The sequence below is a fragment of the Lepisosteus oculatus genome, chromosome 14 (assembly GCF_040954835.1).
Source record: "Lepisosteus oculatus isolate fLepOcu1 chromosome 14, fLepOcu1.hap2, whole genome shotgun sequence".
Classification (NCBI taxonomy): Eukaryota; Metazoa; Chordata; class Actinopteri; order Semionotiformes; family Lepisosteidae; genus Lepisosteus; species Lepisosteus oculatus.
The window spans coordinates 15,696,591-15,721,043 of record NC_090709.1 but is presented as its reverse complement, the minus strand read 5'-3'; the positions used below and the strand labels follow the sequence as shown (position 1 = coordinate 15,721,043).

General features: G+C 39.1%; 3 non-coding genes across 3 annotated transcripts; 1 reads left to right on the top strand and 2 right to left on the bottom strand.

The window, feature by feature from the left end:
• Positions 1-1,055: 1,055 nt before the first annotated feature.
• trnaw-cca (transfer RNA tryptophan (anticodon CCA)) lies at positions 1,056-1,127 on the bottom strand. The gene has a single exon. It is a non-coding gene; the product is annotated as a tRNA-Trp (tRNA).
• A 1,169-nt stretch (positions 1,128-2,296) lies between these two features.
• Positions 2,297-2,384, bottom strand: trnay-gua (transfer RNA tyrosine (anticodon GUA)). The gene is given in 2 exon segments: positions 2,297-2,332; positions 2,348-2,384. It is a non-coding gene; the product is annotated as a tRNA-Tyr (tRNA).
• Positions 2,385-8,869: 6,485 nt separating this feature from the next.
• Positions 8,870-8,941, top strand: trnaw-cca (transfer RNA tryptophan (anticodon CCA)). Its single transcript has one exon. It is a non-coding gene; the product is annotated as a tRNA-Trp (tRNA).
• The last annotated feature ends 15,512 nt before the right edge of the window (positions 8,942-24,453 follow it).

The window sequence follows — 24,453 nt, the reverse complement described above, 5'->3', positions numbered from 1 at the left end:
TTTCATGCCCAATGCGTTTGATATCTCCCAAGGGCGACAGAGTTCTTTTGCGACACTAGCTTTGATAAAAAAACGAGAAATCGTGCAAGGGAAAAATGTCTTTTTTCATAGAGAAAACGTGCACCAGGAAATGTTGTGTTGAGAAGAAATGATTTAACATGATACGTGACCTAATTTATCGGAGCAATTGCTCAACCAGCAAGGTCTGGAGAGGTTGGAGAGTCTGGTGGATGTGATAATTATACGGTGTTGTGAAAGAAAACAGTATTTCTTTGAATTCTCAGTCAATCGGAATTTCAGTGCGAAACATAAACCCCTTGTCTGATTTAAAGAGATTATATTTTAAAACTCATAAAAAATCAGAAAACACATGTTTCTCACTTTGAAATTTTAGACGGAGCGGTGCATTACTAGTAGCGGCGCTGAGCACACTATGGGGAAATTCAGGGTATGTGAAATCCCAGCGGTTTAATAAACAACGCGTCTGATTTCGGATCATAGGATTGTAGGTTCGACTTCTACCTGGCTTGTGTAAATTTTATTCAAGCTCCTCAGTAATAGATGTATATTATGTAATGAACCGCACCTGAAAGCAAACGTTGGGTCTGTTTCCTTTGTTTTCCAGCATGAAATAGCAAATCGTTACAAAAAGCACCTGCTAATGTCCAATAGCGGTTTTTTTTTCAAATTACATTTTCAGGCTTCAGACACTTTTTAATAAAACAAAAGTGTCCGGAAACTCATTAACTTTCAGGTTTGCTTGAACCTGTATTAAAAAAAGTTATCTGAAACTTCCGGGATTCCATTATCTGATGTAGCTGTCTCTAAAGTTGGACGTGATGTTAAGCAGATGTGAACTGTGCCTTTTCTCTTAAAAAAATACAAAGTTCTTTTTTTCCCCTTCACTCCAATGCTGGAGACTGTAAGCCTCTGTGAGCTCCACACTGCGTGTCCTGTACTGCTCTATGTACTAATCTATGTGGTGTACAGATAGAACTCAACTGCATGGTGTGAATTCCGTGTTCAGGACCAGCAGAACCTGAAAAAGTAACAGCTGACCTCGACGTGATTTGAACACGCAGCCTTCTGATCTGGAGTCAGACGCGCTACCGTTGCGCCACGAAGTCACGACTGTCCGTGCCTTTGAATTCCCCAAAGGAGACAAATCAGCTTCACAAAAAAAAAATCTCATGTGAAGTGCGCAGCTCTTCCGAAGAGAGTCTTTTCTTCCCAGACCACATTTTATTCTTCCTGCGCAGCTCTTGTGCAGGTGTTGTTCTCAATTACAGATCCAGGAACACTGATTGTTTTTTCTATTTTTTTAAATTAAGTACCCCATGGTGCAACGGTAGCACGTCTGACTCTAAATCCCCAAGTTCATTTTCAAAGTATATCGGAGTCAACTGATACTGATCAGGTTCTGCTGCTACTGAACCCGCAGTCTTCACCTTAAAGTTCAATTCCCCAAGCCTTTTGACCTTATATGTCCATCCCTTCTCGTCAAAACTCGTATTTTCACAGGGTACCCTTCAGAAATCGCAGTATAGAATGAAAAAACTCCAGTAGATCTCGGCCGATGTTGGTGATTTTCCTTTTAAAATAAATTAATCTCTGGAAATTTTACGGAGTGTATCACTTTCACTGAGACCGAGAAGTGTTAAGCTGTACATGCGTCTTTGTGGCTCAGTTGTTAACCAAAAGGGTGGTGGTTTGAGCCCTTCCAGGGACGCTACGAGCCTTTTAACGTACACACCCTCCTCACTTCATTTCTCCACGGCCGGTCTTGTATCGCTAACAAATACAGAGCCCGTAGGAGGCAGTAAGCTCGCATATATATAGCTCACTGTGTATATAATGAAGAAGCAGAAGTTAGTTTCTCATCTGCGCGTTACAGAGCCTTACGCAACTCGTAGTGTACCAACAGCTAGGGTTTGATCCCTGCACGGGCTATTAGTTGAAAGGCCATTGTAAATGACGTAGATAGATAGATACTTTATTGATCCCGTGAGGGAAATTAATAAAGCTTATCCAGCTGGCTTTTATGTTTCACACTAAATTGCGATCTTGAAACCAAAATGAAATTGACATTTGTACTGTATGTTTTTTTTTTAATTACAAAGCAAACAGAGTATTCCCTTAATTCAAAGATCAGATATTGGCCAAAACAAGACAATCAGACGTGGGCTGACTTTGGAACAGGAGCCTCTGCTTCGTCGTTTATTGAGCTTTTGATCAATGTCTGAGAGAAAAAGATTCGCTCTTTTTACTCTTTGATTAAAGTACACAAAAAGCACCTTCCTTCGAGCCGGAACCGAACCAGCGACCTAAGGATTCCCTGCTGACTCCACTACAGTCCTCCACGCTACCAACTGAGCTATCGAAGGGATGTCAAGCAATGCTCCCTAGCACATACTGCCCAATGTAGTGAAATGTTCCGGGTGATTTAAATCCCAGTTCGACATCAAGTTTCCAACTCGTTTCCTTAGTCTTGTTTACCTTGAATTTAAGCCACGAACCAGGATTCTACTGTATAAACTTCCGGGGATATTACAAAATGTTTGATGGGGCATCAATCATTCCAGGCGGAAATGGACTCCTTTTTGTTTCTCGAGGGATCATATTAAACATTGCATTAGTATCGAGAGGAGGATCACCATGAAACACAAAACAAACAGTTTCATTCTGTCTTTTTTAGAAAGTAGCGTTTGTGCTACATTAATTATATTTTCGTGGAAATATAGAAGTTGTAAATGTTAAAATTTATATTTGAATCGAAATGTGGTTTTGAGTTAAATATTAGCGGGATCATGTGATTAGTTTGTTTGTCATTACAATATATATTGCCATTTTACTAGAATTTGTAACTGAAATTTACTAGTTGTGTTTTTATGATGATTAGCCATTTGTTGATTACAATATTGTATATAATGTATAATTTGAACTACATATTTTTCAGGTGTGAATAATTGTATATTTTAAGAATAAATTTCTAAAACAAATCATTGGCTTTATTTACTAGTTTCTACACCTATAAAATATTTATTTGATGTATAATAGACCTTTAACTATATATGTATATTAGTCCTCTAAATTTATCCGTATAATAGAACTCCAACCATTTATATATAATCATAGATGTCTAATTGACATATAACAATATACGTATACTAGAATTTCATTGTAGACCAGTTACGGAGCACATTTATACGTCTAAAGTATGCGTTTAATAGTCGTATATTCTACTTCTTTTGCCAACTGGGATGTGCCGATTTTAATTTAACAAAGCTAGATACACAGTTTGTTTCTCGAAAGCGTGTTATGTAAAAAAGATACTTTGCTAAGGATACAACGGGTGTATAAATGAATTCTCCTGACAGCCAGTTGAAGATAAAATTCCACACGTGAAAATGGTTTTCTTGGACATTGACAGGTACTTAATTGTTTACTTGTAGTTCCACATGAGTAAAATAGATATTTCCTGCAAATTTCAAGAGGGCTTGCGAAGAAATCCCATCAAGCTTTAGCAGAGATTATGGTTACAGCGGAACAGTCTGAAGCTCGTCCCTTAGTGGGTTTGAACCACCAGCCCTTCATTTAACAGCTGCACAGAGACACACTCCCGTTGCTTTTTGCTGTTCACACGTTTGTAGTTAAAGAATTATAAAATACTGACATTTTCCTGCCAGCCGGCAGTATTTCTTCTGCACTGACCATGAATAACCAATAACTTTATTTCATCTTTCGCAGTCTGTAATCCACAGAAAATGAAGTGAATACTTGTATTAAGCTAAATCAAGCCGACGGAGATGCACTGCCGTTGTTTTTCTCCACTTTTCGTTAAAAGGAGAAAAATCACTGACATTTTCTTGCGGTATTTCTTCTGTCCTGATTTGCAAGACTTATATTTTATATAAGTTGTATGAATTTCTTGAAGTTCAGAAACAACTTGTTCCACAAAGGAAATGAACACTTGGTTCAAAGTAAATCAAGACGTATGTATCTCTCGCTGCGTGTGCTCTTATCTGTCCATCTCTCTACTTTTCTCTCACTCTGACAGTCTGTGCAGAGTTTCTGAAGGGGATGTAACACCACTTGGCAAACAGAAAAATTATCAGAGGCAGAATAAAAAATCATTATTCTCTTCTCAGTCAGATTCACAGCTCAGAGACAATCGGACAGAAGCTCCATACTTCTTTTTATCCGTCAATCCAGAACCAGAGGACATTCAGACAATCAGTGCTGTTACATGAATAATATCAGGCAGAACAGCCTGGAATCAGGTTACATCTCCCCATTTTCTCCTTCCTCACAGCCACTTAGAGACAGAGAAGAGCTCCTGGTTCTCCTCTCTGTGAACTGGGCTCAAGACTCACTGATCTGTCAGCTGTGGACTCTGTTCCAGGTCAGAAGCAAGAAGCTTCTATTAACCCTTTCCAGGACCTCCAGCCCTTCAGTATTACTTTCTTTACTGTATGTCAGTCTCCAAACATGTTTTATAAATGTTTTATAACACACGTGAGTGTGGAATTATCTTTTTATGTAATAAACACAAGTAGTGACACTTTGGTCAGTACACTGTATATTGATTATTAGTAGCCAATGGGCCGATGGTCGTGTCTACAGTAGTGACCAGTTAACCAGTCTGTAGCTCTCAGCAGTGGGACTCAGATCACACAGAAGAAGGCCTGTCTGTGTGTGATTCCACACCAGCCCAGGGAATCACCAGCTCTCATATGTCTCTCACAGGTGTCTCACAGTCTTATAAATTTACAATTAGATGAATTATTGTAACAGGTAATCAGACTACCTATGGAACTGAGAGCAGGCTGGAAATAAAACCTCCTGGCTTCTATACTCTGATGATTCGTTTAAAACATTTAAAAGCACTTATTACAGGGACTTGTGCTCGTTCTCTACTGCTCCACACGGGTACGCCTTGTAACACATTAATCTGTGAAGTAAACTATTTTTTTTCCTGTTTAATGAATTTCATTCCTTGGTTTGTCGCTCTCCTTTTACAACTGTTATGATTCGCTTCTCTTCACAGCCCGGTGTGTTCTTTTTTGGGGGGGATGTTATATCTGTAAGAAAAGCCCCCCAGGCTCCGGACAGGAGTCTCCTCCAGCGGAGACGCGCTCTGCTCTGTTACAAAGAGCGCTGTGACATCACAGACACCAGCCTGAGCGCCTGGATCAGAGAGCAAGACCGCGGGAGGCACAGGGTGCGCACGGAGGAGAGTTATTGATCACTTATCTATCGAAAACCAATTAATTCAATTAAAAAACCGTAGAATAAACAATTAGCTTCACCGATTGGTGAGTACTGATTCTTTTTCTGGTTTTGATCCTGTTCTAAATATCTAGAAAACAGTCAATAAAGACTGTATCGATCAATTACTGTAGTGCGTTTAGTGTAAAAAATGTTCAAACCGAAATTAAACAATGATTATTCTTATTATTATTTAGGTAACTGTATCCTAGAGCTAAAAAAATATATTCCAAGTTGATAAATGTATGTAAGTAACAGTTTACATGTATTTTTTCCAGTGTTTATAAATCATAAGTATGGTAACCACGGGGACAGGCGCCATGTCACTGTGCGCGTCTAGGTGTATCGCGTTCGTCACAAAGAGCGATGTGACGTCATGGGTAGCAACAAATACTAATACTAGTGTATTCATATTAATATTAATGAGAGTACAACTGGTTGTTTTAATGCTAGTGTTCATGTGAGTATTAATGATGATAGCGCTACTGATAGTTTTAGTTTTAATGTTCATATTCATGTTAATATTAAATATAATTATAGTGTTACTGTTAGAGAATTAACAGTAGTAGTAGTAGTTTTAATACTACTGTTATTCTAGCATTACTGTTATTCTCTTTGGGGGAATTAAAAGCACATGTGGCGAGTGACCTCGTGGTGCAACGGTAGCGACATCATGTCCGACTTTAGAGACAGTGATATCAGAGAATGGAAGTTTCAGACCTTGTTTTTTTTTTTACAGGTTCAAGCAAACCTGAAAGTTAGAAAGTGTTTGGTCACTTTTGTATGAAAAAGTGTCTGAAGCCTGTAATTATAATTTGCCCTTTTTTAATTGTGGTTGAAATCCACTCCCATGTACCAAGACCTTACAGTATATTCATGTTTACTTAAATGACTAACTATTGGACATTAGTTGGTGTTTTTTTTTTTGTAACGATTTGCTATTTCATGCAGGAAAGAAAGGAACCCAGACCCAACGTTTGCTTTCAGGTGGGGTTCATTTACATAACGGACATCTATTTCTGAGGAGCCTGATTTGAATCACACAACCCCCGGTAGAAGTCGAATCGACAATCTTATAAACCGAAATCAGACGCGTTATCCATTAAACCTCTAGCCCGTCACGTAAATTAATTGCACCATGGTGAGTTCAGTGCCGCTACTAGTAATACCCCACCCCCATCTTAAATTTCTAAGTGAGAAACGTGTTTTCTACATTTTTTTTTAGTTTTAAAAAATCATCACTTTTAAGCAGACAAAGCCTTTATGTATCGCTCTGAATTTCTAATTGATTTAGAATTCCAAGACAAAAGCGTTTCATTCCACAGCGGCGTGAAATGATCACGTCTTTCACTCTACTTCTCTCTAGTAGTAAAGCAGATCTTGCTTGGTGAGCATTTCCTCCGGTAAATTAGGTCACTTTTCATGTTAACTCACTTCTTCTAAACACAACATTTCCCGGTGCATGTTTTCTCCATGAAAAAAGACATTTTCCCTTACATGATTTCTCGTTTTGTTTCATCAAAGTGTACAGAAAGAAGAAAGAAAGGAAAAGTGTCGTTAATGAACTCTGTCCCCCTTGGGAGATGTCAAGCGCATTGGACATGAAAAGTGCCCAATAAAAGCCATTTCTCTTCGTTTCTCTTATGGTCAGGGCTCCTGTTCCGTGTAAAGGAGGCAGCTTGCTCAGCCGGCAGACTCAGGGCTTCGTGAATGCAGATGGCTCAGAGCAGTGTGTCCAAGCGGATATAAAAGAGGAGAATTCTGCCGGCACCGTAGCTGAGTCGGTTTAAGTACCTGTCTCGTTAACTGGAGATCCTGGCTCCACATCCCAGCTGTGCCTTTCTTCCTGTCTTTTTGTGCAGAAACTACCATCTTGGACAACCGCATAGGGCTTGATTTAGTTTAAAGCATGAATGCATTTCCTTTCTGCAACAACTTGTTTTTCAAGAAATTCATACAGCTTGTGAAAAATGAAATGTAATTCTTGGCTATCAGAGCAGTAGGAATATTGCCAACTGGCAAGAAAATGCAAGCAATGTTTATTTTTTGACCGGAAAGGTGCGAATGGAGAAAAGCCTCTCTCATCAGTCTCTGTGGCGCAATCGGCGAGCACGTTTGGCTGTTAACTGAAAGGTTGGTGGTTCAAACCCACCCAGGGACGATCTTCTTATTATTGTCAATGTAAACACTGTCTCCGCTAAAGCCGAAACCTTAACCCTCTTCATATTTGCAGAAAATGCGAGTCTTTTGCCCGTGTCCAACAACAACACTTGAGACCGGGGAAGTCCAATAGTGATCAACACCGCAACTCCCCAGAAATCCATATTCACCCTTGAAAAAGTATTTTTGAATGGCTGGCGGGAGATATCATTTATACTCCTGTTGCGTCCTCTGCTAAAAGAGTTTAGAAATATAACGCAGATTTGTTTGAGAATTTGACAAGCACTGTTACAGTACGTTAGCACTGTGAAGTTGGATGTTGATATTTTGATATATTTACCTTAATTTTAACATAAATGTAAACATACATGCTGTACAATCTATGCTGTACAATCAAACACAGGTATATTTTGAGACTCATGCTGATCGTCCTGTGGATCCAAAAGAAAATTTTAAAGCTGATACATTTTCGATTGGAATTTGCATCTAGCTACAACGTCCCTGGATAAGAGATTTTATTAGTTGCGTGCAATCGGTATCGTTTACTTTATGTATGGTAGTGGAAATAGTTTTAAAAATGTTTTCTAAAGAAGATTGTATTGCCAGGACCTGCCTTTAGTGCTCAGTAGCGATGACGCTGTTGATATAGATGGAGAAGAAATGTAAGATGAATTGATGATCTAAGCTAAAATAGCCCTAACACGCCTCCTGTAACAGTGTTTGTATTCATAGCAAGTAATATTTTTTTTCAAACCCGAACGTTGCTTTTGCATTAAGTGTTATGTAACCATTAGCGGTTTCGGTAGCTTCTGAAGACCGCACTTTTCCAAACTGAAGCCTATAAGAACATTATTCAAGACACACCATGGCCCAGAATCATGCATCGGGACAAAGATTAACATCCACTGAAAGTACTCCCAAATAAAAGATTTGACCAAAAAATTAAAAGAGTAGGCAAGTATTAAAACAAAACCATAACTTCTTGACTTCCAACCTCTTTCCTGGTTCAGGCCATGTAAAATGACATATTCAGTGGACTCATGCCGAGGTTGTGAGTTTAAGCCTCACCTGGAGCAGCCTGGTTTTCTGTCTTGACAGGTAAACAGTGTTTTGTGTTATTTGCTAAATGGAGAGAGGATTCTGTGTTAATTGTGCTCCTCCTGGGAGAGGTCAAGATGAGAAGTTCACCAGGCTGGTGGTAAATATCCTGTCCAGGAATATCGGGGCTGTAGGGGGTCAGATCTATAGATGTAGTAAACACATTAGTGGAGACGGTGTGTCTGCTCTCTGTGAGAGAGCCAGGCGGGATGAATAATCTGTGGTCTGGGAAGAAGAGACCCTCGTTGGAAGAGCGGCGCTCCTCACAGGAGAGAATGAAAACAATATTTTTCAGGGACGCTGATTTTTCTCTTTGGGTGAATTAAAAGCACTTGTCGCAAGTGACCTTGTGGTGCAATGGTAGTGCGTCTGATTCCAGATCAGAAGGTTGCGTGTTCAAATCACGTTGAGGTCAGCTGATGTGTTTGCAGGTGCTGCTGGTGTCGAACTCGGAATTTACACCATGCAGTCGGGTTTTAGCTGTACACCACCTAGGTAATCCGAACGAAATAACAGAACAGTACAGAACACCCAGTCAGGAGCTTATGCAGCATTTCATCTTGAACACGACAAGAGAAAAGGCACACTGCACATCCGCGAAACATCACGTCCGACTTTAGAGACAGTGACATCAGAGAATGGAAGTTTCAAACCGCTTTTCTGTTACAGGTTCAAGCAAACCTGAAAGTTAGGGAGTGTTTGGTCACTTTTGTATGAAAAAGTGTCTGAAGCCTGTAATTATAATTTGCCCTTCTTTTAATTGTGGTTGAAATCCACTCCCATGTACCAAGACCTTACAGTATATTCATGTTTACTTAAATGACTAACTATTGGACTATTGGACATTAGTTGGTGTTTTTTTTTTTGTAACGATTTGCTATTTCATGCAGGAAAGAAAGGAACCCAGACCCAACGTTTGCTTTCAGGTGGGGTTCATTTACATAACGGACATCTATTTCTGAGGAGCCTGATTTGAATCACACAGCCCCGGTAGAAGTCGAATCGACAATCTTATAAACCGAAATCAGACGCGTTATCCATTAAACCACTAGCCCGTCACGTAAATTAATTGCACCATGGTGAGTTCAGTGCCGCTACCAGTAATACCCCACCCCCATCTTAAATTTCTAAGTGAGAAACGTGTTTTCTACATTTTTTTTTAGTTTTAAAAAATCATCATTTTTAAGCAGACAAAGCCTTTATGTGTCGCTCTGAATTTCTAATTGATTTAGAATTCCAAGACAAAAGTGTTTCGTTCCACAACGGCGTGAAATGATCACGTCTTTCACTCTACGTCTCTCTTGTAGTAAAGCAGATCTTGCTTGGTGAGCATTTGCTCCGGTAAATTACGTCACTTTTCATGTTAACTCACTTCTTCTAAACACATTTCCTTGTGCATGTTTTCTCCATGAAAAAAAGACATTTTCCCTTACATGATTTCTCGTTTTGTTTCATCAAAGAGTACAGAAAGAAGAAAGAAAGGAAAAGTGTGGTAAATGAACTCTGCCGCCCTTGGGAGATGTCAAGAGCATTGGACATGAAAAGTGCCCAATAAAAGCCATTTCTCTTAATTTCTCTTACAGTCGGGGCTCCTGTTCCGTGTAAAGGAGGCAGCTTTGCTCAGCCAGCAGACTCAGGGCTTACTGAACGCAGGTGTCTCAGAGCGGTGTGTCCAAGTGGCAGTAAAAGAAGAGAGTTCTGCTGGTGTCGTGGCTTAGATGGTTAAAGCGCCTCTTTAATAAACAGGAGATCCTGGGTTTAAATCCCAGCGGTGCCTTTCTTCCTGTCTTCTTGCATCGTTTATTGTTATAGACAACATGCTTCTGCATTAAGTTTAATGGAGGTGTTTATTTCGTTTTTGGCACAACTTGTTTTTCAAGAACTCCACACATCGCGAAAGCTAAAATGCTTGTCTTTGTTATCAGTTCAAAAGAATTACTGCCAGCTGGCAAGAAAATGACAACGATTTTTTTTTTACTTTAGCCAAAAATCTGTGAATGTGGAAAAATATGACATGTGTCAGTTTCTATGGCACACTCAGTCAGGGTGTGCTTCAGTTAAACACAACGTTCGTAGATCAAATGCACCCAGAGACACACTTCGAATTAATCCGATCTAAACATTACCTTCTCTAAATGTGATTGAGTTTCTTTGCACGTCGTTAGCCATCTTGATGTTTTCAGAGATTTTCAACTTTTGACACTAGTCAAACTACAAGTAAATAGTTGAGTACCTATGTCAATATCACCGGGAATGTGAATATAAATGTAAACATCAATATTTCTGCCTTCTCCTGAGAAACACAAGTATAGAGTCAAAACACAATAAATAATGCTAGAAAATTATTCAGTTAACACCCAGATGTGACAAAACACATTTAAGACTTACATCCCCTTTAAATATGTATTTCCTTAATATCAGTTCTCTTCCCTCCCCAGGATACCTGCAAATTCACTATATCATATTAAAAGCTGTGTGTAAGTCTTACATGTGTTCTGTCACATCTGGGTGTTAAATTAATAGATGTGTTGTGTTATTTAATATGATTTGACTCCATGCTTGTGTTTCTCGGGAGAAAGCAGAAATATTGGGGATTTGCGGCTACAGAAAATAATGTGAACTTTACAGGCAAAAGTTAGGTTACGTTAAAGAAACAAAAACTTATTGTCACCCTTTTCAACTTGATTATTTAAGACATTTGTTCGGAATAGTATATCTTCTCGTGTCTGTGGCTGTTATCCTACAATAACGGTGGTGAAATAGCAGGAATGTGCGGAAAGAATCGGAGATAGAACAGAAGACTCATCTAGTCGATAGTAAGGTTGTGTAGGACCGCACACACTTCGATGTCAGTGTTGAGTAGTGTGGTTTAAAAGCTTCTTCACGAACCAGGAAGGAGTAGAAATCTAAAGTCTTCTGATCCGTAATCAGACACGTTATCCATTGTGCCATTGGCGTTTGTATTGCATTCCTATACAGCACCACATTGAGTTCAGAGCCGCTACTAGTAATACATCGCCCCGGTCAAAAGTTTCTTCAATTAGATTCATGTGTTTTGTACGTGTGTCTAATTACTACGTCTTTCATTATGTCTGGTTTAAAAGAATGTATCTTAAAAACAGAGAAAGGGTTTATGAGTCTCCCTGAAATTCACACACGAAGAATAAAAAATATCGCGTTTAAAAAGAATAGAGAGATGCCGGCGATAGAAAACTTAAGCGCGCGCTATCACTGAACTAAACTCCCGATCGATAAGTTTGCCGGCGGCTTTTTAATTGTGTTAGGAAGAGCAAATAGTCCACAGTGTACATTTTAAAGGTCTGAGCAAAACAATCAGACGTGAGGATTATTCAGAACAGTAGCCTCTACTTCTTTGTATACTGAGCTTTCGGGTGAACGTCAAAGTGAAAGACAAATTCGCAATTCACTTTTTGATTAAGGAACAAGAAAACACCACCCTTCAAACTGGATTCAGACCAGGGACATAAGACATACTCACTGCTTTTTCTACAGTTTTAAGAGCTAGCAACTGAGCTATCGAGAAGTCTAAAATAAACGTTTTGTCACACGCGTAGCCCAATGTAGTGTAGTGTTCCTCTTTATTTAAATCCCAGTTCGACATCAAAATACTCACTCCCATAGTCTCGTTTAGTAGAAGAAATGGACCAGGCTTCTACTCTATAAACGTCAATAGTTCTTATAAAACATTTGAAGGGATATCAGTGCAGGTGGAAATTGACTCTTTTTCTTTATGATTTGGTTTTGATTTTGAATCGTTATATTATTAAGTTTGTGCTTTCTCTGTTTTTATCATATTGTGAACTTATTTTTTAAACAAATGCTTACAAAGGCAAACAGGGCACACAGTACAAGCTACTGTGCACTTTTGGGAGTATACGAGGTTCGATATAAAATCGCAAAAATGTAAAAGGAGAAAATACCCCAGACTGCGTGTAAAGTCCTCCTTGAGGTATGCTTTCAAAATAGCTGCACCAGGCACTTGGAGACAGATAAACATAGGTATTTAAAATTCAGGAATATGAATGGTCAATTGCTTACAGTTGGCTTTTTACGTTTCGTATTTAGCGATTTGTGTATAAATCTTTTAACAATTCATTAAAATGCTAACAATATGTAAAATAAAAACAACAGCAACGTTAAATGGCGGGGAGACGGGCAGTTTTTTTTACAATCAGATTCCAATCTCTAATGCTGTGTTTGAGAGCTGTGTGTGAGAGCTTACTGTACATAACTTTCCTTTTCTCACATTTTCTGAAAACCATTCCAAAGGGGCACCTGTCACGGACGTCCAAAGGGACTAACCATGGGGAGTAGGAGAGTGGAAAAAGACCCATATGCGTAGCGGCGAGACGGGAAAAAGGCCCGGGCTCATTAGTGCAAAGAGTTCAGGAATGCCATATAGAAACCTATGCCCTCAGGGAGCGGACGTGGGGCGCCCTGGTGCTAGGCGGGTCTCAGGACATCCAAACGTCAATGCTGAGCAACGACAGAGTGCAAGACCCGGAAATATATAGCCCAAGGGAAAGAGAGGGACAGGAAGGACAGCAGGCTGGAAACTAGGGACGGGACAGAGAAGGAGCGCCCTCTGGCTGCAGAGGGCGTGACAGTACCCCCCCTTCATGCCAAGCACCCTGTCAAGATGTGAGTCGCTCTTGAATCAGAGCGGGGTGACACGGGCTTCTGTTCTGATATGGTTGTACGAGAAGCAGGAGGAATTGCTTCACTCGTATTGCTTCATGAGCTGAATCAGGAGTGAGACATTTCGTGTGTTTGTGCATATGTCAACGCCTGACCAACATCGTAAAACTAAATTAAAAACTAACATTAAGTTGTCAGAGACATTCATTTATATACAAACGAGACAAAGTAATAATTCTTCATTAACTTGTCCTACACTGATCAGACTATTTGAAATTGTCTGATTCAGCCTGTGCAGTTCGTGCTAATTAGAACAACGCCAGTACTGAACCCTCATCACCGAACAGACTATTTAGCACAAGTTCAGCTGCTCGCCAGCTTTGTTACGCACAGTTTTGCATTGCTATTGAGCTCAGAGCAGGAGCTGATCTTCAGACAGTACCGTGTTAAGTAGTCTGCAGCTTCGTGCAAAACAGTTCGACAGTTCATTGCAATTTAGCCAATGTGTTTTCTATAGCTTTCAGCTGCAGTTAATTTACATAAAGAAAATCTACTACTGGTTTAAAAGCAACATGAGTCAGACAGGAGTCAAACCTACAATCTTCTGATCCAAAGTCAGATGCATTATACATTACACCACTGGCCCTAACCTTATGGTGCTCAACAGCACCATAGTGACCTCAGTGCCACTACTAGTAATGCATCACCCCCATCCAAAATTTCTAAGTAAAAAAAACTTTTTCTATACTTGTCTGTTTAAAAATATGATATCTTTAAAAAAGACAAAGGGCTTGTGTGTCACGCAAAAGTTTTGATTCATTTCGAATGCAAAGTAAAACCATTTTCTTCCAAGAAATCATAAATTTGTCTCATCCTCCATACTATAATCCTCTCTTGTAGTAGTAAAGCATTTTGAATTCAACCGAACAATATATTAAAGGAACAAGTAATAGGTTTATTCCATGCTGAAAGAGAAGAGAGAAAACACAACGTTTCAGCAATGAAAACTTCTTCAGGTTTGTTTTCTCTCTTCTCTTTTCAGCATGGAATAAACCTACAATATTACTTGTTTCTTTGCAGATATGCATGCTGAAGTAGCTATCCACCTGAATATATTAAACGATTCATCTATACGATTAACATAATGTTCTCCTGAATAACTACTCAAAAGAAGCCACAGCTCAGGTGTTAGAGAGATTTGAAATCAGATCGATGGATTTAGAGTCCAAACTGCGAACCGACAGCTGACACAGGTCTTTTACAGAACCGTTCTGATTTTTTCTACTTTGTCCCCGTGACATCATTGTCCTGCTTGCAGCCGAGCCCGACACACAGTACCATCTGGTTTCTGTCGCTGGGCGCTCACCCTGTGGTCCATGTGGGTCCTAATGCCCCAGTATAATGACGGGGACACTAAACTGTAAACAGGTGCCGTCCGTCGGCTGATAAGTAAAACTGAGGTCCTGACTCTCTCTGGCCTTTAAAAATCCCAGGTCATCTCTTGAAAGAGTAGGGGTGTAACCCCAGCATCCTGGCCCAATTTTCCAATGGCCCTTACCAGTCATGGCCTCCTAATAATCCCCATCTATGGACTGGCTTCATTACTCTGCTCTCCTCCCCACTGATTGTTGATGTGTGGTGAGCATTTTGGCACAGTATGGCTGCCGTTGCATCATCAAGGTGGGGCTGCACATTGGTGGCGGTAGTGGGATTCCCCATTACCTGTAAAGCACTTTGAGTGGAGTATCCAGAAAAGCGCTATATAAGTGTAAGTGATGATGATAATAATAATAATTATTATTATTATGTAAATTGCAATAAAAATATAATATTTGTTTCAAAATCGATTAATGTAAAAACTGATAAAGCTAATGCTTTTTTCAGGGCTATATCTACTTTAAAAAAAAAGAGAAGTGAAATTTGGAGAAGATGCACCAGCGGGTGCCTTCACATCTCCAGCTTCAGTCTCGCCTGTAGCTGCGAGAAGGTTAAAAGCACACAAGTGATCTGTAGACGATGTTCGGGGAAGAGATAATTCTGTTTTCAACACAGGGAGTGAGAATGAGCTCAGTCCGGCTCCCAGCAGAATCCATTCTGGTTTGGTTACTGTTAGACTGTGCGTCTGAGGCTCTTTGGATCGCAATGTGAAAAAAAAACAATTGCTCACATCGAGAGGAAGGGAAGATATCATGTTTAAAAAATCAGAACCGAAGATTTGGATCTGGGGCCTCATACTTATCAAATTATTAAAATAACAGTTATTAAAATATTAGATTGTGTTTCTGCAACATTTCGTGCACACTACGCCATTTTTATCTAAAAATAAAACAACAGCCACAACAAGGGCTTTACACGCAGTCTTGGGTATTTTCCCCTTTTAGATTTTTGCCACTTTATATCGAATCTGTTATACTCCCAAAAATGCACAGTAGATTGTACTTAATAAAAATGTACAATTCACCGCTGGTATAAACAGATGTGTGCCGTGTCTGCCTTTGTAAGCATTTGTTTAAAAAATAAGTCCACAATACGATAAAAACACAGAAAGCACAAAGTTAATAATACAACAATACAAAATCAATACCAAATCATAAAGCCAATTAAGTACAGATGCAGCCATTCAAAATGCGCGGTAAAAACCCGCGGTACAGTAACCTACCCACAAGCTACCGCAGGGCACCGGAGGGCACCGCGGTAAGTGATTGGCTGGCCAAAATGACCGACAGGGGCACTCGTGGTGCATTGGTTGGTAGTGCAAAGATTTAATCATTTAATGTCTTTACTGTGCACATTTTAATCCGCTTAGTTTTGAATATTTATATGGATTTCACCACTAAAGGGAAATTTTAGTAGCTGAGCATAAAAAGAAGAGGAGCATAACGCATCTGAAGGTCATGAACGATATTAATTTAGGAACATAAACATTACTGTATGTATGTAAACTGTACTGTGTATGGCTGGTCTTGGTAGTTGAAAGAAAAAATACACACCAGTTTTCCATTTCTCCCTAAACATTTTAAGCATGAAAGTTTTATGAAACGGTACCCAAATATGCGATTGCTGTATGGAATGAATTTTAATTTAAAAAAATTATTTAACACGAACATAAAGCTGTTTACATCTTCCGCCTGAGAACAGTCACCCGTTGCTACCCAACGCAGAAACACAGCCACTAACTAGCAAAGAGAGGACATTAGCTACCCAATATGATAAAGAAATAAATGATTATTTTGTTTCTTTCTTTTGCACATTTATTTGAACATTTCCATCGATTGTACAAGCACTTGGAAACTGTCCAATCCCTAGTTCATCAGGCATTTTACTGGTCTGGCACCGGTCTGTGTCTTCCAGGATATAATGCCAGCGAACTCTTGTTTTTATGTCCACTATAACAGACAATCTCCTTTGCTTTTAACCGAGCGTTTAATAATTTCCTAAAATGAAAATGATTTACTTTATTTCCCTCACGGGATCAATAAAAGTATCTATCATCTGTCTAAACTATGGGACAGAATTCTGGGGTCTCCCCATACCAGAGATTATGGTAGGGCTTCAGAATGGTGATTGGCTGACACCATCTGACACCCCTCTGATTGGAGAAAAAAAGACGTGCTGGTTTGCTATACATACTGTACCAGGAAGAGGATTTCTTTCTATTCAAAACGTGTATTTTAAAAGTTTAAGAAGTAAAAACCTTACAGCGTACACAGATTTCTAAACTGATCAGGATCGTTATCTTTGTCTTATGCATAATAATGTTCACCGCTCTGTCCAGCAAATTAATAATAAACTTTATTTTATATAGCGTTTTAAACGAATAAGTAATTAGATTGCTCATAAACCTAATCACTTGCTTTTTCTTTTTATTTAGGCTCAGATTTCAACTATAGATCGTATTATTAATAACCATAATAACAACCAACCAACAAAAACAACCATATAAACATAATACCAACCAAAAACATAGATAACAACCACAATACAAAATCAAATATATCAAACAATTTTACTCTCGCAAATTCCTCAAATTATCATAATCCCGCCCCTTATGCAAAACCAAACCTTCCTCCCATCCCAGTTTATCCTGTTTATCATAAACAAAATCCACCTCAATTTTCAACATAAAGCATTACACAAAATCAATACCTCAACACTCCATACTCAACAACGATAATTCACAAACAGCCAGAACATGTAACTACACATTCCCAAACAGACCAAATTCCCATAGCCCCGCCCCTTATGCAAAACCAACATCCCTCCCCTGTTCTCTCTCTCCCCTGGCGGTTGTAATTGTTTTTATTTTCAAAAAAATTTTAGCAAACTCATGTATTTTAAAAATCTTAAGATTTTTATATTTATGTCTTTATTTAGTGGTTTCATTAGTGACAAAGGCTAAACTTTCTTGGAAAAATGTCTTTTATGTAAACCATGTTTGCTATTAATTCATTCAGGGCTAAAATATGTTCATTGTCTTCTAATGAAAGAAGGGTTCCTTTCGCCGTAGTCGGGTTGAAATTAGAGTCTTGCCACGCCCGGACTGTTACAGCAACGCATTAGCATGTTAAAGCGATTTCATTGAGGAGCCTAGCCTTTAACTAGTAAGTACTGTACTTACTGGGTTTTTGAGGGGGGGGAGGTGTCTTTCGCTGGAAATCTCGCCTCCTACTTTGAAAATACCCGTGAAACCGGTTCAGTTCGTCACAGCCAGCACTCCTGCAGAGAGGGGGGTTGTACTTGCAGTGTATACAGTACACGCGTTATGCTCTTCGTTAATGTCTAAGCCGGAACATATCATTATATCTCATTTTGTATTTCTTAAAAAAAAAAACGTTTTCCCAGCCTAACAGTATTGTTTTTAACCTGTAAAGCGCTTTGAGGAGCCACCTTTAAAGGCGCCATATACAATAAAGTTCATTATTATTACTATTGTAAATTTGCTGGACAGAGAGGTGAACATTATTACACAGAAGACAAAGATAGCGATTTACGTTGCATTGTGTATCGTGCTGCTTTAATACAGTTTTAAATAATTAAAAGTCTAAACAGTATCAGCTTTATTTATGGGTTTTAAATAAAGGTGATTTAAACGCGATTTAAATCAATATAAATGTTTATATTGTAACGCATAGGTGACTATTCATTGTTATTAAAATGACTTAAATTCGATCATGTTGTGGTATTTAGAAATATACATTTGTTTGGTGTGAGTGAAGTTTTATTTAATCTCTGAGCCATACTGATTCTTCTGGAAGCCAGTTTCCACCAGGGAGTAAAAAAAAAAAACACACTATGGTATTCTCTCCAATGCAGTGCAGTTAAAAACATACCTCTGATGCTGCTCCTAAATGAATATCGTTTATGACCATCAGAAGCTTTATGCTCCTTTTCTTTTTTCCAGTGGATTGAACAGGGAGAGGCATTTCATGATGTACTTTTCACTGATGAAACAACAGTGGCTCTGGAACAGTTTTCAACCATGCCGTTTTATAAAAAGGGGAGATATGTACACGTTACTGAAGCTAAAAGTTTAGCCTTTGTCACTAATGTAACCACTAAATAAAGACATATAGAAATCCCTACGTTACAGACTGTATATGGCTGGTATTGGTAGTTTAAAGAAAAAATACACACCAGTATTCCACTTTCTCCCTAAACATTTTAAGCATCAGTCTTACATGTGGTTATTTCGGAAACGTTTGTACGTGCTCCTTCTGACCATGTTACTGTTTACTGTTACTGACCATATTAAGTTTAAGTGCCTGTGGGCACTTTTCCTGTCCGTGGGGGGTGGACCGTCTTTCATTAGAAGGTTAGTCTGTTCTACTCTGAGAATGTAGAGGGGGTGGAAAGTGCCCGCGGTCATTTAATTAGTATTAAAATTCGCACTGATTCCCTTGTGAAGATACGGACATAGGAATATTCGTGCGTGGTCAAAAAATGGCATAAAAACGACAAAGTGAAGGCTGTGAAAACATTCACAATGTACTTTATACACAAAGCAAATATACCCCCCCCCCCTCTCAATTCAATTCAAGCTGCTTTATTAGCATGACAGATGGGTACAATCAGTGTTGGGTATTTACTTTGCTTTGAGATGCCACTTTTAAAGGTGATATATAAAATCAAGGCTTTACTTGCTTTAACTCCGCAAGTCTAAGTTCTTGTGTCTGTCCTATTCGAACCCGAAAGTATTACAATATGTATCTTTATAGCAGGTGGTGTACAGCTTTTTAGTATAGATTACACTTTTCTAAAATGTATTTAAAAAATAAAAACGATTACAATCTAATCTTTCCACGTTTGATCCCAAAATAAATCTAAACGGGGAGAAAGCTATGCTGAAAGTTTATTAAGATACTTAGAAGACAAAGATATCAATTTATGTTGCATTTGTCTGATTGTGAATCAAAAAACACATATATTTAAACCCGCATTTGCGATTTAAATCAAAACGTTATTTAAATCAATATAAATTTTTATATTGTAACGCCTAGGTGACTATTCATTGTTATTAAAATGACTTAAATTCGATCATGTTGTGATATTTAGAAATATAAATTTATTTGGTGCGAGTGAGGTTTTATTTAATCTCTGACTCAGTGATGGCCTGGCATGGTGAGGTGCGCTGGCAGCTATGTGGTGTTACGCAGTGGTGGCCTCACACGGTGAGGTGCCCTGGCAGCTCTATGATGCAGTGGTGGCCTGGCATGGTGAGGTGCGCTTGCAGCTATGTGACGCAGTGGTGGCCTGGCACGGTGAGGTGCGCTGGCAGCTGTGTGATGCAGTGGTGGTCGGGTATGTAGAGGTGCACTGGCAGCTGTGTGTTGTGACGCAGTGGTGGCCTGGCACGGTGAGGTTCGCTGGCATATAATGAATATATTTCCATGGATATAATACAACTGTTATTATTGATCACCGAATTATTGTACTTGACATGACTTCATTCAGCCTTTCCTGAACGTCTATGACAGGCAGAGAGAGTGCTGTTTCTGGTGCGATCTTTTGCAGCTGACATTTCACTGTTTTAAACGAACAAGAAATTAGATTGCTCATAAATCACTTATTCTATATAAACACAGCGTAATTGCCCTCCGAAAATCCTCTTTTTCTTGTTCGTTTTAGAGACCTTGATCGAAACTGATTTTAGATGTCAGAAAGGATTTATTTTCTCTGTATTTCCTACATTGCTTTGTCGAGATTTTAACTTTATATCTAACTTTATATCTAGGCTCAGATTTCAACTATAAATCGTACAGTGATTAATAGCAGTAAATACTGATGTTTTGCGCCCTACTACCACAAAAATATATGTTTAAAAAAATGTCATGTTCCCATAAAAAAGTCATGCCTTGGAGTATAGACCCCCAAAGGAATGCCATAGACTCAAACTGCAAAATAAACACATATAGAAAGAAAGTATTTGTATTGTAATTGCAAATCCTGGTACTGTATGAGTGATTGATATGACTTTCCTCATTACAAATCTCTTATTAGAATTTAAATTTCTCTGTAACTCCAGGTCAGAACAGAGAAAATGTAACTGCCTTAAGGAGTTTACGATTATGAAAAATAGAAGGATAAGCATGATACGTATGTCTTCTGTCATTTTCTAAGTCATGTTACTGAGCACCAAATCTTATTGAGAATATGAATCCATTTAAGGTTTATACCATTAAAGTAACGGTTTATTCCATGCTGAAAATGTTTGTACCAGACTTTTTTGAGGCCTGTTTAATTGTGTCTGAAGTCTGATGTTGTAAATTTTATTGTTAAAAAGATCCATGAAAATGTCACTACTAAAGTTAGCTGGTACTGTTGGTATTGTAAGTGGCAAGTAGAGCTCATATTTTAGATTTTGTGTAGTTGCTAGCGTTGAACTGTGTGTTGGATGCACATGAATTGAAGGAATGGGCAAACATAGCTGATGCGGATCCACAGAGCCAGCATATTAAGATGTTTATAATTAGAGGCAATTTGTTTAAATAACTAGGTATGGATACTGATGTGCAAGAGAGGTGGAAAGGCTGTTTCCTTAAGCCAGCACTATAAAATATTTTATTCTCAGTGAGATGCTGCCATTTCATAGTGGGTTTCTAACACCGTGTATAGTTCCATCAGCACAGTGCCTTTACTTCCATTTCTAATCTCTTTATCCAGTACAGAGGATTTGGAGCCTATCCCAGTAAGCAACGGACACAAGGCAGAATACACCCTGGACATAGCGCCAGTCCATCACAGGACAGACAGACACAAACACACACACACCAGGGCCAGTTTTCCCATAAACCAATTAACTTACCAGTATGTTTTGGAGTGCGAGAGGGAGTCATATCACACATATGGAGAAAAACCAGAGAGAACATGTAAACCCCACACACACAGGATGGCAGGAATTGAACCTAGGACCCCAGTGCTGCAAGATAGCAATGCTAACCACTTTGCCACCATTATAAATGGATGGATATCTTAGTTATCTTTCTAGTTCACAGGTTTGCATGCATAATTTAATTTTGAAAGCCACTGAGACATCAGGTACTACTGTTGTATTTATGAAAAAGAAACAAAATAAAAAACATACTAACAACTGTGCCATCCTACTCCTTAGTTAATACATTTTATTATTCATAAACAGTTAACATTGTTAGCAAAATATTTAAAATTATATTTAACCCTATTTTTTCTTTAGTTTTGTATTTAACTTATTATATGATAGTCAGACTTAATGTATATTTGAACAATGAAAATATATTTTTACAAGATTTTACATTAAGCACTTAAAATTAATATGGTTAATAATAGTAAACTGTAACATGCTGTAACAAGATCGGTTAAACTGCGAAGAAAATGCTTTCAGAGAAAATGCTTTCAGAGAAAATGTTTCAGGTGTGAAGAACATAGATCTCCAATGCAATTTCAACCAAAGCTGTTCCCACACACCCTGCCCCCACTACCATTAGAATATACACAAACATTTTAGCGTTTCATTCTGAGCAGAAGACCCTCACACCTGAAGAGTGCTGGCTGTGACGAATTAAACCGGTTTTACAGGTTTCAATCACAGACCATGGATTTTTAGAAACATCCCATCAGTGACATCACTGAAGTCAACTCCTAGGTACTGTAACTGTCGTGTGGGTAGTTTCACAAGAATCAGACAAAGGTTTAAGCATCGCTTGTTCTAGATAAAACTGCAAAAAAAAAACAACAACCAATAATGTACTTCTTTGCGTCTCTGTTTGCCCAAATCATATATTCACAACGTGAAATCTAGAAAATAATATTACGTAACCAAAATCCGCAATATGGAAACAGAACCTGTGTAATTGTTGATAGATGATGTACTCGTAACATTTTTTCAAGACGAACTACAACATTTAAAAAATGACTTGTATGTACTTGATATCTCTAATCAATCCACGGGTCCCAGCACAAAACGAAACTAAAACGCATACCGTTTCGCGCTTCTTATTAGTTGCTCAAAAGTAATTTGATCGTATGAAATGCATAATATAAACCTAGAAACATATACGTGAGCAGTACTTAAGCACTGTAGTATCGGTGTTAAGACATACCTCTCAAATACTGTAAATCAAGTTAAAAATATCTCAAGACCGATTCTGGTCATAATGAAACCATGTTTCGTGTATGTTTTCTTTAAAGTACTGAGACCAGCCATATACTGTATGTTTATGTTCCAAAATTAATATCGTTTATGGCCTTCACACGCGTTGCAGTATGCTCCTATTCTTTTTATGCTCAGCTACTAAGATTTCCCTTCAGTGGTAAAATTAGATATGAATATTCAATACTTAAACGGGCACAGTTAAGATATTAAATATACATATACATACTGTATACAGTACAGTTTTCATACAGTAATATGTTTATGTTCCTAAATCAATCTCTTTTATGAGCATGTGAAAGGCATGGTGAATCGATTCTCAAAAATGACTATACTTTGCATGATTGGAAACAAATGCGTGATTGCGAAATGCTGTGGTGTTACTTTTACAAAGACGGTCAATTAAAAAAAGAATGTTGACCAGGGCAATACTTTGAGTTTACACTTACAGCTTGTCCAAAGTCATTCATTATTAATACTATTAGTAATATCTTCGTTAAAGACTTTGATGGCCACAGCTCAAACATGAGAGGTTGAGCTTTATTAGCTCCACCTTGCCGAAATTCCGGATACTATTATTTTGCTTGTCATATTATAGGAGAATTTACGGTAACTAGCAGTATTTACCGGTAACTCGCGGTATTTACCGGTAACTTGCGGTAGACTGCGTACAGCGTACCGGAAAATAATGCGGTATCGCCCACGCATTTTGAATGGCTGCATCTGTATGTCCCCCAGCTCTGAGCCCATTGGGCCTGCTGGTGTGACCAGAGCTGCAGCGTCGCCATGCTGGTGAGGGTCAGTTCGGCTTTTCTGTTGGAATGAACAGGGGGGTTACATGATGGTGCTGTCTGTGGTCTGGCTGTCCTGCTGGTCTGGATGAGGGGTGCGTAGTGTGGTGCAGGTTCTTGTCCCATCCTGCTCTTGGTCCAGGTTGGAGGGTTGCACCGATTCTGAGTCTTGTTAGCTGGTATGGATGGGTTTGGGGGTGTTGATACCAGAGTGGTCCGAGGGGGGTGCAGGTGTCTCGGGGGCATTCTTGTTTTTCTGTGAGTTCAGGTTGATTCTGTTGGTTTTGCCACGAATCTCCCTCACGCAGGCAAGTGCTCCCGCATTCCTACGAGCTCTCCCCGTACCAAACGTGCACGTGTCAATCAGGCCTCTGCTTAAACCCTCATCTGCCCCCCGGTCATTGCTCACGATTGAGATTCTCTCCCGGAGCTTACGTACTAACTACACCTTTGCCTTACTACGACTTCTCCCCTGGACCTCGACCCCGCTTTTCCGACTACCGCTTTAGCCACTCGATTTTGTACCTTCGCCTGTTTTACGCTTTCTCGGATCCTGACCCCAGCCTGACTTTTCGTTTACGCCTCTGCCTTCTGAATCCACACCGACGCAACTTCTACGCCTTCCCGGACTCCGACCCCTGCCAGTCCCTCGACTACACTTTCGCCTGTCGATTCTGTGCCTACGCCTGTGCTACGTGTGGAAGACCGAGTCAAAAGGTCAGGACAGTGACTATGCGTGGGAAAGGTTTTCTGTTCGCACCTAAGACCACTGTCTTAGGTGCAAACTAAAGCCTGTGATTCCTCACACCCATTCAACCAGAGAAAATTGAAACAGATTGTAGGATGCCAAAT